Here is a 17,539-nt window from a genome sequence, read left to right on the forward strand (position 1 = left end):
TCCTAATAAATTACATGTCAAAGCTTGGAGAAACTTCTTGAATCATCATGAAAGATAGGTGGGCCATTTAAATAAGTGTGTTTATAGAGAAGACTGTTGAGATTGATTTTTGAGCTAAAGCCACCCTTGAAAGGACAAGAGCCCTTGAAAGTAAGCTTTATATTTTTTTAATAATGATTTTTATTTTTTCCATTATAACTGGGTTACAGTGTTCTGTCTATTTTCTACTGTATAACAAGGTGACCCAGTCACACATACATATATACATTCTTTTTTTCTCACATTATCATGCTCCAGCATAAGTGACTAGATATAGTTCCCAGTGCTATACGGCAGGATTTCATTGCTTATCCACTTTGTTTTAAAATCTCAAAACCAGAAGCTGCTTACACAGAGACACTACCAACTCCTTGGTGAGTAGGCACTGTGAGAGGGAGCTGGAATTTTTGTGAGAGAGTTGCCAATTGTAAAATATCATCAGGCCTGTTTGCTTAACATTCACCACATACCTAACCAACCACATCGTTTGTTACAACTTTGCATGTAGAAAGTCTGATCTCCCTAAAGGAAATAAAACATGCAGAATAGATAGCAGAGGAAAATGCAGTGATTCTCCATTGCTATTTTCTGATATTGTATATAACCTTTTGGTATTTATGAAGGACTCTATAGCTAGGCGCTACCTCCCAAGGTAATAAAAGAACTGAGGCCATAGTGTGTCATCCAGCAGAATTCTGTGAGGGCCTCAGGTGTGCCCCTGAATGTCTTCTCTTTATGGCTTTTAGTCTTCCTTGGCTTTGACCTGGTTGTTTTTATTTGTTGCTACCATGATGGCCCATTCTTGGTTTGAGTCCCTCTGGCTTTCCAGTTTCTGTGATTCAATTTCTTTTTTATCAGAAACTCTCATTCCAGAATTTAATTCATGGTTCTTGCTTTCTACATGTATCATCCCTGCTGGCTTCGACTTTCGTATTGGCTTAAACTCCAGTCTCCCTGTTGTCTCCACACACCCTCCTCCCTGCCCAAGTATTGGGGAGTACCCCTCACCATAAGTGTGGAAGAAAATGAGTTCCAGAGTTCCGAGTGGGGACAACAGTTAAAGAAAATATTTTCCAGGGAGTCCCCATAGTTGCTCAGCAGTAGCAAATCTGACTAGTATCCATGAGGATGTGAGTTCAATCCTTGGCCTTGCTCAGTGGGTTAAGGAGCCAGCATTGCTGTGAGCTGTGCTGTTGGTTGCAGATGCAACTCAGATCTGGCGTTGCTGTGACTGTGGTGTAGGCTGGCAGCTACAGCTCTGGTTTGACCCCTAGCTTTGGAACTTCCATATGCTGTGGGTGTGGCCCTAAAAAGACAAAAAAAAAAATAATTATTATTTCCCATTATTTTCAAAACACATTTCTTTTTATTGATAGATTTTTAAGGATCTCAAAAAATTTTTTTTCCCCAAAGCAAGATTCCCTTCTAAAAATTGTTACTGTAAGTTACTTTGACAGAGTGTCATCTTGACTTATATGTATTAGTTGAAAAGTGGTAATAGGGCATAGAGAAGAAACAGTACAAAATTTTGATTGATAGTAAAACCAGCCATGAAGGAAGTCATCACTTCATTTTTAGATTATTAAAGGCAGAGTTCTCATTCTCTAATTAATAAATATTTGCTAGTTTTCTATTGGAAAAAGTTGTTTTAGATGCTTTAAATTTGTTAGAGTGTTAAAAACCGTAGGACATATTTTCTACCTTCAAGGAGCTTATACTTTGGAGAGACAAGATATAGGCAAAGTAGATTATAAATCAAATGAAATTTAAGATTTAAATCATATATTATGAATATAAAATATGACATCCCATATTTAGGATTTATTTTTTTTCATAAGGCCAAGTAACACCTCTTTTCATCTCCTTGTAGTTAGTCATAAATTTGAGCCATTAATTTTTATTTTAGAATTTTGGAAGGATAATGACTAAATTGTATGGATTACTAATTGTCCTTATTAGTAACTTTTAAAATCTGAGTTAGTGAGTTAACTCACTTTTCAAACTTGGAATTTTTATATTTGTTTAGGTGTGGGAATAACTAACACATAGATATAAAATTAATAATAATATATATTACTTGGTTGTTTAATAACACTCATTATATTATTTCCTATTTGTTGTGTAATTATAGTAGGGAGATAGTAGATACCATTTAGGGCCATGTGCTTTCTATGTAAGGCCCAAGTAATTAGGTTCAAGAGTTATGAACAAGAAACAAAAATCAAAGGGGAGCTACAGGACATGAGGATTCCTGGCCAGGGAAATTGTGGCATTGTAATACCAAAATTTAAGAAGTAGAAAAATATTGTCAAGGTTCTTGGCAAAAATTGACTTTGTGTCCCTTAAGGGAGAATGAAATATGGTAGCAGGATAAAAGGGAACCTCAAGGGAAAATCAGCCTCGATGTCATAGGAGGCATCTTCTGGTCCACATCATTTCATTGCATGTCATTCTGTGCACCTGTCATGGATAATAATAATGAAAATGAACTCATTTAGGAAATGACCCTCTATCTCTGCATGGCCGGATTGTAAAACTTTATCCAAGGAGAAGTGTTTTAAATAAGTCGCTTAACTTAACTTACAACATTGTTAGACCTAAGAATATCTTATCTGCCAAACACGTTTGCCTTTGAATAAAACAAAAATATTTTCTAAATTAAGAATTGGGGTAGCCATCTCATTTTTAGAGTATACATTGCTTTCTCTTTTTCCTTTTTGTTTTTAAAGTCAGGACCTTTTAAAGTGACAAGTTAGAAAATGTTTCGATTTGTCTTCTTCCACACCGTCCCAATTCATAGGAAATAGGAAAGACTTTAGTAACACTAATATCTATTCATTTCACCTTATGTCAAATGTATTCACAATCCTACAGCACAAAATGGCATATAAATTACAAGGAAAATAGTGTGCTTTCTCATTTATATTCTAATCTTCAAATTCAGGCTATCAGCACAAGTTTAAATATAGAATTTAAAACTTGAGCAGGACTGTGAGATCACCTCATGCTAGGGTTCCTATTTTACCAATGAAGAAACAAGCTTGAGAGTGACCAGTCCAAGGTCACAGGCATTGTGAATGAAGCCTTGACTGAGGGCTTTTGATTGTCAGCTCAATACTCTCTTTATATCACACATCCTCTTAAACTATGGAAAAGAAAACTTCCCCAGAATATCCTGCAAAGCAGAGCTGTTTTCTCATTTATTTTTTTTTTGTCCACACATTTTTAATCTATTAAAGGCCTAATATAAAATGGTGCCAGCAAAAAATGTTAATGTACTCCAGAGCTTTAAACTTTATTATTTCTGCTAATATATGAGAGGCTACAAATGACTGAGGAGTTTCTGCATTCAGTCATACAAAGCTTTTCTTACAATTGGCCATTTTATGCCCTGTGGCACTGAGGGGCATAATCATAGACCCTAAAGTTGGAAGAGGCCTCTGAGAGCATCTTATCCAAGTTCACATTTGTATACAAATAAAATGTGCCTCAGAGATGCTAAATGACTGGCAGAGGCAGAACTGTGTGGACCTGTCCATTCTCTCATTTCAACTTTTCCTTGTGAAAAATGGTCCACATTTATGAGATTGTTGCTTAAGGTCAACAGCACATACGGCCATGAAACAAAACAAATCTTCTGCCCACATGAGAATCAAACTAATTTCTCGTTTTCATAAGTAGTTTTGAACTTTTAGTCTTATCACAAGAATAGGTGCAAGCTGAAAATATGGAGATTCAAGAAAGGTTCAAATAATTCTTGAATATCAGCTTTGTAGTAATTTAGGAGATGTTAGACATGTTTTGAGATATTGCAGCAGTATTTTGACACAATCTGATCATTAAGGCTACAGGCACTACCCTAGAATGGCTGGATCAAAATGTTGGCTTTGCCATTTTTTAGGGGTGCTAATTTAGTTTCCCTGATTCAAAACAGGGAAAAGGCTTCTCATGGAGTGGTTGTGAGTATGAGATGATTTATACATACAAAGTGCTTGCACAGAAGCGTTCAATAAATGTTTGTTGGAAACGGGATTAAGATGGCGGAATAGAAGGACTGGAGCTCAACTTCTCTCCTAAAACAACAAAATTCACAACTAAAGACTGAGCATTCTTCACCCAAATGGACCAGAAACCTTAAAAAAGATATCCTATCCATAAGAAAAAGAGGAGGACACATCAAGAGGTAGGAGGTGCGATTTTGCGATATAAACAACCCCATACCTCCTGGGTGGGAAGACCCACAGACTGGAAACTAACTGGTTCACAGAGACTCACCTACAGGACTGAGAGTTCTGAGCCCCACATCAAACTCTCATGTGTGGGGTTCTGGCACTGGGAGAAAGAGCCCCCAGAGCATCTGGCATTGAAGGCCAGTGGGGCTTGTGCGCAGGGGCTCCATGGAACTGGGGGAAACGGAGACCCCATTCCTAAAAGGCGCACACAGACTTGCACGTGCACTGGGTCCCAGGGCAAAGCAAAGTCTCCATAGGAATCTGGGTCAAACCTGACTGCAGTTCTTGGAGCACATCCTGGGAAAACAGGGGTGAATGTGGCTTGTTGTGAGGGAAGGACATTGAAATTAAAGCTCTTAGGAATATTCAGCAGCGTGCCTATCTCTGGAGGTGGCCATTTTGGGAAAATCTGGCCCCACCTGTCAGTCAGCTGCTGAGAAGCCCAGGGCAAACAACAATCCAGGTGGGATCACAGCCCCACCCCTCAGTAGACAGGCTGCCTAAAGACCCCTCAGGCACACAGCTGCCTCTAATCCCATCCAGAGACTAAGCCCCACCCAACAGAGGGATTAGAATCAGCTCCACCTGCCAGTGGGCAGGCATCAGCCCCTCCCATCAGGAAGCCTACAGCATGCCCGCATACAGATTTTAGCCACAAGGGAGACAGACACCAGAAGTAAGAGAGGCTACAATTCTATTATCTGTAAAAAGGTCACCACACCAAAAACCTATAAAAATGAAAAGACAGAGAACTATAACTCAGATGAGGGAGAACGGAAAAACCCCAGAAAATCAGCTAAATGATCAGGAGAGCCTCAGCCTCCAGGAAAAAGACTTTAGACTGTTGATGCTGAAGATGATGCAAGACATTGGAAATAAACTGGAGGCAAAGATGAATAACTTACAGGAAGCACTGACCAAAGAGATATGAGATATAAAACTTAAACAAGAAGAGATGCAAAATACCATAACTGAAAGAAAAAATTCGCTAGAAGCAGCCAACAGCAGAATACAGGAGGCAGAAGAAGGAATAAATGAGGTGGAGGACAGATTAGAAGAAATTACGGATGTAGAACAGAAAAGAGAAAGAAGATTGAAAACAAATGAAGAGAGTCTCAGAGAACTCTGGGACAATGTTAAATGCACCAACATCCACATTATAGGGGTGCCAGAAGGAGAAGAGAGAGAGAGAGGAGACAGAAAAAATATTCCAAGAGATAATAGCTGAAAACTTCCCTAACATGGGGAAGGAACCACTCACTCAAATCCAGGAAGCACAATGAGTGCCATATAAAATAAACCCAAGGAGGAACACCCTGAGACACATATTAATCAAACTAACCAAAATTAAAGACAAAGAGAAAATCTTGAAAGCAGCTAGGGAAAAGAAATCACATATAAGGGAACCCCAAAAAGGTTATGGGCAGATTTTTCAGCAGAAACTCTACAGGCCAGAAGGGAGTGGCATGATATACTTCACGTGATGAAAGGAAAAAACCTCCAACCAAGATTACTCTACCCAGCAAGGCTCTCATTCAGATTTGAAGGAGAAATCAGAACCTTCACAGATAAATAAAAGTTGAGAGAATTCGGCAACACTAAACCAGCCTTACAACAAATACTAAAGGAACTTCTCTAGGCAGAAAAGAACAAGAGAAGAAGGAAAGAAAGAAGAGCAGCAAAAACAAATCCAAAGCAATTAATAAAATGGCAATAAGAACATACATATCAATAATTCCCTTAAATGTTAATGGACTAAATGCCCCAACCAAAAGACATAGACTGGCTGAATGGATTCAAAAACAAGACCCATATATATGCTGTCTTCAAGAGACCCACTTCGCTTCCAGGGACAGATACAAATTGAAAGTGAGAGGATGGAAGAAAATATTTCATGCAAACGGGGATCAAAAGAAAGCTGGAGTAGCAATACTCATGTCAGACAAAATAGACTTTAAAATGAAGAATATTTTAAGTGACAAAGAAGGACATTACATAATGATCAAAGGATCAATTCAAGAAGAAGATATAACAATTTTAAATATCTATGCACTCAACATAGGTTCACCACAATATGTAAGGCAACTGCTAACAACCTTAAAAGGACAAATCAACAATAGCACAATAATAGTTGGGGACTTTAACACCACACTTATAGCAATGGACAGATGAACCAGACAGAAAATCAATAAGGAAACACAGTCCCTGAATGAAGCATGTAACCAGATGGACTTAATAGATGTTTATAGGACATTTCATCCAAAAGCAACAGAATGATAGTGGAGTTCAACATGGATAGAACTAGAGACTCTTATCCTGAGTGAAGTAAGTCAGAAAGAGAAAGACATATACCAAATGATATCACTTATATCTGGGATATAATATACAGCACAAATGAATCTTTCCACAGAAGAGAAAATTATGGACTTGGAGAATAGACTGTGGTTGCCAAGGGGGAGGGGGAGGGAGTGGGACAGATTGGGAGCTGGGGGTTAATAGATGCAAACTATTGCCTTTGGGATGAATTAGCAATGAGATCCTGCTGTGTATCACTGGGAACTATGTCTAGTCACTTACGATGGAGCATGATAATGGTAGAAAAAAGAATGTATACATGTATGTGTAACTATGTCACCATGCTGTGCGGTAGAAAACAAATTGTATTCGGGAAATAACAATAAAATTAATAAATGGTTGTTCTTACTATTACTGATGACATGGAATGTAATCAAGCTCTGTCCCAAGATATCTGCTGGAAAATAGTGAGATTTAGGAGCAATGATGTTGAAATTATTTTATGAATTTTTCAAGTTGTAGCTCCTCCACATATTACGTATGTGTTGAGGGGAGCCATTCGCTTCTCTGAGATTTTAATTCCTTTGATGAACATGTTGCTCATATTGCTTTTTCTGTTTACCTCATGTGGGTAGTTGTGAAAATCAAGTGAATTGATGAATATGAATATGCTTTTTGAAGAGCAAAGCTACTGAAAAATGGACATGATTATTTTCTCTTCGGTTGCCTCTGTGTTATGAGGTACAGCATGGCTGTATCTATTTGAGTATGAGAATTTAAGGATCCTACACATTTAAAATTTCCTTATATACTCACAGCAGCCAGAAGTTGGGGTTGGAGGCCTGGTTCATCAGTTAGTAATAATTATTGAATACTTACTCTCTATAGAACACTCTGGACAAAAAAAGAAAAAGAAAAAAAATGTGCATAAATTTTAAGATCTCTGTCATCAAAGCTGAAGCTTTACATAAAGGTGATATTTAAGAACGTTCCATGATAAAAGACACCAGCTCTGACTGCAGTTTCTAAGTACTGTGCTGTGAGATGTGGCCGCCAATATGGCTGCCATCATTTCTTTCCCTCCTTGTACATGCTTTCTGCTTCACACATCATGAGATGGATTCCCCTCTCCTTGAATGTGGGCTGGCCTTAGTGACCTTCTCGGCCAATAGAATATAGCAGAAGTGACTGGGACTTCTGAAGCTCACTCAGAAGCAGGCTTTCAGCTTCTGCTTGGATTTCTTGGGACACTCGCTCTTGGAGCACTCCCTCTCAGAACCCACATGTAGAAGCCACAAATAGGAGCTGTTGTTGACAGCTCTCACTGAGCTCAGCTCCAACCTGATGGCCAGCAGCAGCTGCCAGGCCTGTGAGTGAGCATCTTGGCTGTCCACCCGAGTCAAGCCTTCAGATGACTCTGGTCCCAGTTGCCCTCCAGCTGCAGCGCATGAGAAATTCTAAGTGAGAACTGCCCTAGTTGAGTCCAGAGAACATGCAGAAGCTGAGAGATAATACGTTATTGTTTAAAGACACTAAGTTTTGGGGTTGTTTCTTTTGCATCAATAGATATCTGAAACACACATGATTTTCTTCTGAGGCAATTTGTAAATTGTGAAAATTGGAAAGAAGTGTTTAGTGAAAGTCTTTGTGTGCACATTCAAGTTTAATTTACCTGGTAGCTAAAAAAGCATTTGGAATGGGAAATGTTTCACTCTTTCTTAAAATAATAATAAAACAATTACTATAGTGAGTTGAGAACCCGCTGCATGTCTGTCATTCATTGAGTACTTTATATACTTATTGCAGAGTTAGGTTTAAAACCAGAGTTATTTAAAGATTCCTTTTGTTCTCATTATATGACACAGCCAATTTATAGGTTATCTTCTTCAAACTGCAAAGGATTAGTTCTGATGAATTTTATACTTTCTAGGTCAGAAAATCTAAACCCTATTAGAAAGCAGCATGGTATATATTGGATTTTTTGTCAATGAAGCCTTCACTGACCACCCTTTTAAAATAGCCCAATCCCCTCTTCCTACTATCTAGCCTTCTTACCCTGCTTTTTTTTTTCCCCTCATAGTATGTATCATCCTCTGACAAAGCATATATTTGGTTTTTGGTCCCTTTATTAGAAGGCAGGCTCCTCATGAGTAGAGACTTGGTTTGTTCTCTGTTACATGTCAGCACCAGAAGCAGTGCCCACAAGGCAAGAGCTGAATGAGTGGATATTATCAAGTTGATGGATATCTATGATTCAATTGTTGAGCTGGAGCACAGAAATGTTGACCCCATACAGGAAGCAGTCTTCCAATTATGTTTTAGGTTAGAGGCATTGGTTCACATTTTGGGCTTTTGCCTTAAAGAAAAGAAAACTGAAAAAAGAAAGTGCTGATAAATTTTCAGTGGCATATTGTGGAAAAAGGCAGTCATTGGTTGATCATGGCTTACATAATGTGGTTATAAATATCTCTGCTGCAGTGTTGGCCCAGAGCTCTGAGGCCCACATCTTCTGTGTGAAGGGGATGACTGTATGACAGGCTATGGAGTAGGTAAGAGAGGAACCTTTAATCTGGGGACTAGAAGAAATTCAGAGTCAGCTGCAACAAATAACAGTTAATACTTTGTGTAATGGGAGCTAAATTCTCCCTGTGTTTTTGTGCAGGACTTTGGCTTCATAAGTAAACCATGTTTTAAGAGAAATTCATAGTTATTTTCATGAAGGGCTAATTTTTATAAAGATGGATCAGGGATTCCCATTGTGGCTTAGTGGTAAAGAACCCAACTAGTATCCATGAGGTTACAGGTTCGCTCCCTGGCCTTGCTCAGTGGGCTAAGGATCCAACGTTGCCATGAGCTCTTGTGTAGGTCACAGACGCACCTCGGATCCAATGTTGCTGTGGTGTAGGCTGGCAGCTGCAGCTCTGATTCAACCTCTAGCCTGGGAACTTCCATATGCCTCAGGTGCGGCCCTAAAAAGCAAAAAAAAAACCAAAAAAACAAAAAAGATGGATCAAATCTACATTTCTTACAACTGTGTTTATGGATATCCCTGATTACGTGAATCAAGCTTCTGCTCAAAGGCATCACCACCTCTTAGAATAAGGATGATAAAGTGGAAGAGAAAATTCTCCCAGGGCAAATGTTTTCAGTATTTACAGTTATAAATCTCAAGTTACAAAGCCGTGGCAAACATCATAAGGCTGAAGGAAAATTAAAGCCCATGTAATAAAGCATGATAAAGCATGGCAGAGTGATAAACAAATAAAAGATACTTAGCCTACTTTCCCAGAATCACCCATTTATTTTTTTTGCAACCTAAGTATTGTTTTTTGTTTGTGTGGTTTTTTTTGTTTGTTTCTGTTTTTGTTTTTTTGCTTTTTAGGGCCTCACCTGAGGCATATGGAGGTTCCCAGGCTAGGGGTTGAATCAGAGCTACTGCTGCTGGCCTATGCCACAGCCATAGCAACTTGGGATCCAAGCCATGTCTGTGACCTACACCACAGCTCACTGCAATGCCGGATCCCCTACCCACTGAGCAAGGCCAGGGATCGAACCCACAGCCTCGTGGTTCCTAGTCAGATTCATTTCCGCTGTGCTACAGTGGGAACTCTGCAACCTGAGTATTGTATTTGGGGAGAGTGTGTGTTGCTATACTGTTTAACATCCAGGAAGAAACAAACTTTGCTAAGATGGCATTGAGATGTGCTGCTTGCCTGGATTTTCCAACTCTTGAGTATTAGAACCTTGATTATAATCAGGAGAATTCAGCCTCATGCAGCTCAGGTCGGTACCTCTCTTTCAGTTGAGTCCCTAATTACTAAGTTCTTATTCATTGCATCTCAAAAGGCTCAATGTTCAGCCAAAATACTTATAAATTAGGTTTAAAAAGATAATTTTCTCAAATGTGCTATGTAGAATGCTAACTGCTTTACAGGTCCAAAAGCCTGGTATAGTAGTGAAGAGGGTTTATTCTCTAAAGAGAGATCTGGATTTATATGCTGACTCTGCCACCTGGGTGAGTTACTTGAGTGAGGAGCCTCTCTGCTTCTTTGTTTCCCATCTGCAAAATAGGAACATAAAAGTCTTCCTTAAAAGGGGTTTTTTTTTAATTGAAATATAGTTGATTGGCAATATTTCAGGTATACAGTAAAGAGATTCAATTATATATATATGTATATATTTGTCAGACTATTTGCCATTATACATTATTATAAGATATTAAATACAGTTCTTTATGCTATACAGCAGCACATTGTTGTTTATCTATTTTATATATAGTACTCTGTATCTATTTGTCCCAAATTCCTAATTTCTCTCTCCCCCCTTTCCTCTTTGATAACCAACAGTTCATTTTCTATTTCTGTGAGTTAACTTCTATTTTGTAAATAAGTTCATTTGTATCACTTTTTAAAATCACTCTCTATATAAATGATATATGATATTTGTCTTTGACTTACTTCACTTAGTATGATAATCTCTAGGTCCATCCATGTTTCTGCAAATGGTATCAGTTCATTCTTTTTATGGGTGGGTAGTATTCCATTGTGTGTACACACACACACACACACACACACCCCTACATCACTTCCTAGAGTGGATGCTGTCCTTCTGAATTTGTTACTCTTTTCATTATAAAAATGTATCTCTGTCATGAAGTGGCTCTTCTTTGATGACCGCTTGCCTTCTCTCTAGCAGCAGTAACTTAGGGATTTTATTGTTTTATCATTCGTGGTCAGTTTGCTTCACCTGGACAGATTGTTGGTCCTGCAATGGTGTCTTCTTATGTAGTTCCATGCTCTGTAATCCTCTCCTCTGGCTGTGACTGCCTATATCTGAAAACTCTGAACTCAGGAGCCTATGTCTGATACACACAGGGGCTATTTAACATATTAATTTGGCTTTGCATGCCTCTAAATTTTTATTCCATGTGAGTTTAATTCTGTGAGTCTAATTTCATACTTTGGGGCCTAAGAATTTATAGTTGCCGCCATTTACTATCCCATCACTTGGCATAGTATTTGTCATATAGAGATAACCTAATATTATTGATACTATTTAAATCTATAAGGGGCTAACAGATTTTCCCCGAGAAACTAAAGCCAAACCTCAACTGTAAGATGGCAAATCCCAGCATCAACCCACCAGAAATCAGAGGCAAATGTTTTTAGAAAATTCACTTCTGTTTATGGATAATGAGAATTCTAATAAGATATGTGACTGCAGAGATGTGACAGAAGCATGTGATCATTCAGCTTCTGTGGAAACTACATTGTGTCATTTGGAGGAAAATACATAACTCCCGTGCAAAGAGTAAGCTGGAAGAGAACTGAACATTCTAAATTATTAAAGGGACTTGACTCAGAGAGTTTGGTCCTGGCCATGCTTTCGTAATATGCAAACAAACAACCAGATAAGAAAGTGTAAATGACCTAGTCAATCAACTATCAGATAGTGTCACCAAGTTAACAGGGCTGATCATCCTTCAGAGAACTTATCAGAGTGCAGGGAAAGGTTATAGAAGCTTTTATGCATGCCTAGCACACCGTCACTGATGTATACCTACTCTTAACTGGGCTAGTAATTTCATTCTACCTGACAGATAACAAGGAAAACATTAAAAAAAAAATCACCTATATCACGTTTAGAAAACTACCAACAATAATAGTGAAAAACAAGAGCGCGGTAAGGTTTGGGTTCAGAAACCTGCAGTTTCAATGTGGGGGAGCCTCATCCTTTGAATCATAATAGAAAGAAAAATGAAAACCAAGTTATGGAGATAGAATAAATGCTTGTGTCAATACCATTACACTGAACTGTGTTATCTTGTTTTATGGCAAATGCACTGAGAATACTGTATCTCGAAAAATTTGTGATGATCAAGAGATTGATTCATTAATTTGCCCTGAATCTCCTGTGTGCCAGGCAATGTAACCTGGAGATACTGAATAAATGGAAGTTGTTGCTTTAAAGGATTTCATAGTTTATTTGGGGGGGGGGCAATGTAAACTAGTAAATTATAATACAGTGGTGTAAGTGCTATGATGTGTATAAGGGGAAAAAAAATTGAGGTCCTGCAAAGTTTGGAAGTAACTTCTGAGTTTTAAAGAAACATGGAGTTATTTTATAGAAAATTTTTTTGCTCAAGTGTATTTTGTCATTTGAAATACATAATTTGTCTTTCACCATATTCTACCTGGTAAGTAAAAGTTTGCAGTATTTGAATGCAATATTCATGTTCCTGTCTTTTAAGCTAGAGAGAGTGCGCATGAGAGAATCTCATTTCTGCATGGAATTGTGTTCACGAATTGGCTGGTGGTAGACTCATGAGTTGGAAAGACTGAGGCAGTCACGTAGGCTGAGCTCCCATCTGACACAGGACTGTCCTCTTCCAAACATGCACGCATGTCTTTCTGTCCTCTCCTGGACTAATCCAGGGGCAGATGATCCCTCATTGTTGGTTGGATCCTGTAAGAGGACACTTTGTGTACTGAGTAGAGTCCACTGTCTGGTCATTCCCCTGCTGCTGTTGCTTCTGTTCTCTGGAAAAGTGAGAGTAAGCCCAATATATTATCCACAGGAAGTCCTTAAAATATAAGAACAGCTCTACTCAAGCTTTCTCCTAAAAAGACAAGTTGTCCTTGTTTCCTTAAAACATTTCTTTTGGACCATTGTTTCCAGATTCCTCACTCCAGGTGCCATTCTTTGAATTTTCTCTGGGATATCAATTCCTCTTTCCCATCGTCTGCCCACCCCCAGGCTTGGGATGTGGTGTTTATCACTCTTCAGGGAGTATCCTTAATATGGCCTCTCTTCTCCTGGAAGTTGTCCCTCATTGCTTCTTCCTTGACTCCCACATAGAACTGAGCACCCTTTCTATGTGACTTTTTTCCTCCTCATGTAGACCTCTTTAATATTTGAGCTTTTAACTCCAATTCACCACTAATAGAGCAAATACAAAACTCTTCTTTTTTTAAGCCAGTTATGTATAAGTAACTTCACACTAGAGCAGACCATGTGGTCCGTTAGGTTTCCTGGCACCTAACCCAAGCCTTGGATTAATAAACCTTAACATTAGGGGACAAGCCAGTGCCCATCTACCATGCACCCCTGGTGTCAAGGAACAGGGTACAAAAGACAGCACCATGTTAGTCTCCAGAGCCCAGTGCTGAGCTGGCTTCACATGTGGCCTGGCTAATATTTCCATCCTAGCAGTCACATTGGGAGGAGATAAAGTGTCCTCAGAAACAATGGCTTGACATACCTCTAGTAAATTTATTAATTTACCTCTATGTCTGCTTGGGTTGAAGAGGACTGTACCCATATTTGAAAGCCGTATGCCCAGAAAAATATGTCTTCAAATGTCATAGGCTGTGACCAGCCAGAGCAAGACTTCCCTATCTTGGAGGGAGGGGCAGTATTCCTTTTTTGAGATTACAGTGAGAGGGTTCCTGCTTATTTGTCTTTCTCCCTCACAGAACTAAAGTTTCTTAAGGTGTTTGAATACGGAGCATTTTTAAGAAAAAAAATTAGCAGACACTCAGTAGTATTTACAAGATGAATTGCATCCTCATTATCTTTTTGTCTATTAGAGTAACTCTTATGTTGTATCTGGAATTAAATAAAACACCTCATGTATAAAATATCCCACAATGGACCTCTTTCTGCTGTCCAGGTCTGGTTACCCTGCCTCCTTGTGAGGGTTTGTTACTTCTATTTGTGCTCAGGAGCTAGTCTAGTACTGACTAGCTGTTTTTTTGTTTGTTTGTTTGTCTTTTTGTCTTTTCTAGGGCTGTACCCATGGCATATGGAGGTTCCCAGGCTACGGGTCTAATTGGAGCTGTAGCCACTGGCCTATGCCACAGCCAGAGCAATGCAGGATCCGAGCCACGTCTGCAACCTGCGCCACAGCTCATGGCAATGCTGGATCCTTAACCCACTGAGCAAGGCCAGGGATTGAACCCAAAACTTCATGGTTCCTAGTCGGATTCGTTAACCACTGAGCCACAACGGGAACTCCCTGACTAGCTGTTTTATCAATGATTATTCTCTTGCTCCAGATGGATGCCCTGCAAGAACAGCTTATGCCAGCATGCTCCTCAATCATCTTCTCTTCTATAAACACTTTAAAATGTAAACTTAGGAGTTCCCGTCGTGGCGCAGTGGTTAACGAATCCGACTAGGAACCATGAGGTTGCGGGTTCGATCCCTGCCCTTGCTCAGTGGGTTAACGATCCGGCGTTGCCGTGAGCTGTGGTGTAGGTTGCAGACGCGGCTCGGATCCCCCGTTGCTGTGGCTCTGGTGTAGGCCGGTGGCTACAGCTCTGATTCAACCCCTAGCCTAGGAACCTCCATATGCCGCGGGAGCGGCCCAAGAAATAGCAACAACGACAACAACAAAAAGACAAAAGACAAAAAAAATAAAATAAAATAAATAAAATGTAAACTTAATAGAGCATAACTATTTAAAAAACTATACAGTGTCATATAGTAACAGTGTGATTTTTATGTATTTTATCTTAAATAACTATTGCTTATTCATCTGTTATAGCTCATTTATTCCACCAATAATTATTGAATGCCATTGATGTATTAGATGCACATTAGATAAGAAAGAGTACCTAGCATAGAATCTGGTACATAGTAAGTATTTAATAAATATTATTTTAACATTATATAATTTAATCTTTACAACAATACTTTGAGGTAAGAATTATTATTACCGTATTATAGAAACTCAGTGAGTTTAGGTAATTTACTCAAAGTCATAAAACTAGATAAATTTAGAGACAGGATTTATGAGGCATGGCTCTGATTCTGGTGCTCATTCTATTTATCACAACTGATTTTTGCCTTGAGGTGAGATGTAAAAAGGCTAATGTTGGGTGGTAGTGGTTCTTGAGTGCTGGGTTAAGGGAGCTTGGATCTTATTCCTATTCAATGTTGCAGTGAATGTAGGACTCACCGTTGAGTGGCTAAAACAGCATTTCCCTTTCTTACTTGAGCATAAGTCTCACTGGAGACTTTTGATAAAAATGCCAATCATCAGATTCTCCTTTCTAGATTCTATAGTGGGTCTCAAGTTTGGTCTGGAATTCTGTATTCTTAGTGGGCTCTCCCTAATAAGCTTCTGATTAGGCAAATTTAGAAAATGCTGAGCCAAACAGTTTGTTTGCTCGTTATAATCTCATTGCCATTTTCCTTGACTAAATCGAGGTATAATCAGATGTCACTAAAAAAAAGCACATTGTTGAATAAATAGATCTTCTATTAAAGTTCATGGGAGCAGCCTGATTGCCAGTGGGCTCTGGACCCCTTGTTCTACCTGCAGCAGATACAACTGACTCTGTTGCAGACTATCTAGGCCACCTGATTTAAGGGATGACTGTGGCCAGTGCAGCTCCTAATGAATTTCAGTGGATGGCTGCATACTTTCCTTGAAATACCAGAGTTTTTCTCCATTGACAGGTACACTTGATGATGTCAGGCACATGGGATGAGGTATTGATGATGACACATCAGAAGCTCATTCTAAAATGGGCACTTCTAATGAGCTCTTCAGAGTGAGGCTGCAAAGACATGAAACGCTTTACAGTTGGGAAAAACACAGAATAAGCAGACATTCCTATTTGAAGAGCATGACTATTCTAATCCATTTATTTAAAATAACACTAATGTGTAAGAAATCTCTTGGGTGGGGGAATGTGATATGCTTAAATGAGGGGGCAGGAATAGAATATATCTGAAATGCTTCGTGATTTGTTCAGCTGAGGCCAGGGTGTGTAGAGGAAATCACCTTTGCTCTTTGGCAAAGAAAAAATATTCATGACACTTGTTAAAGATGGCAAGACAGACTTTATTCAAGACTATATTGATAGGTATAGGGACCACCGCAATGGGATTTTGCAGTGGGGGAGAGAGATTGGGATCAACTCCAAGTACAGCCTGGGCAAGTGGGAATTTATAAGCAAGGAGCAAGGTGGACTCAGTGGGTAGAGAATTACTAAGAAGAAACATCAGAGGTAAACTTATCATGGCTAAACTGACATGGTAAGATTCTCACTAAAGATAGGGTAGGATGATCAGTCATCAGTTGGAGGATGATAGAGAATGAGAACCTGATCAGATATGAGGGTGATCAGGTAGTGAGGGTAGGGGGATTCTTGCTAAACTTATTTAGGATTCTTGCTAAAACCGGAATTTATAAGGAAGTACCCAGATGGGCCTAGGAAAAGGTTCAAAAGTCTAACTAAAATTTGGTCAAGCAAAGAACCTTTGCCACCAGCATTATTTCATCTTATGCATGAATTCTGCTGCACATTCCTTGAATTCTTCCTCTAAAGCTGTGGTTCAATTTGCAACTGGCACCAGGAGTCAATTCCCTGAAAGATAGTGTGATTCATGTGTGATGAGCAGGAAAGGGTTAATGTTTTTCTCTGCAGGCTCAAGTCAGTTGCTGCAGCACCAGAGTTGTCACTGTCATGGCATTGTCACAAGATTTTTGAGGACATGAAAAATGGAGAGATAGGGTCTTCCTGGAATTAGAAACCATAAGACTTTCAAAATCATGTGTCAGATATATATGGCTTCTCCTACAGAAAGAAAATAATTTGTTGTTTTTTTCCTCCCCAAAATAAAATGATCTCCTACTTAGAGTCATATTTTTAGCGTTAACATTTAGAAAACATTTATTAAAGAAAAGAATAATTGATATATTAAAAGAGAAGCTATATTAGCAGTAGAAATAGCATTTTTGCAGTTAAAAATTCTGTCACAATCTATTAAGTAAACTCAGAGAGTTCAAACAAGAACCATGCCTGCTTAATTAAGGTATAAATAATTGTATAAACACAAATATGCACTTGTGGCATATGGAAGTTTCCAGGCTAGGGGTCGAATCTCAAATCGGAGCAACAGCTGCTGGCATATCCACAGCCACAGCAACACCAGATCTGAGCTACATCTGCAACCTGCAC

This window comes from Sus scrofa, chromosome 5, assembly GCF_000003025.6.
Source record: "Sus scrofa isolate TJ Tabasco breed Duroc chromosome 5, Sscrofa11.1, whole genome shotgun sequence".
Taxonomy (NCBI): Eukaryota; Metazoa; Chordata; class Mammalia; order Artiodactyla; family Suidae; genus Sus; species Sus scrofa.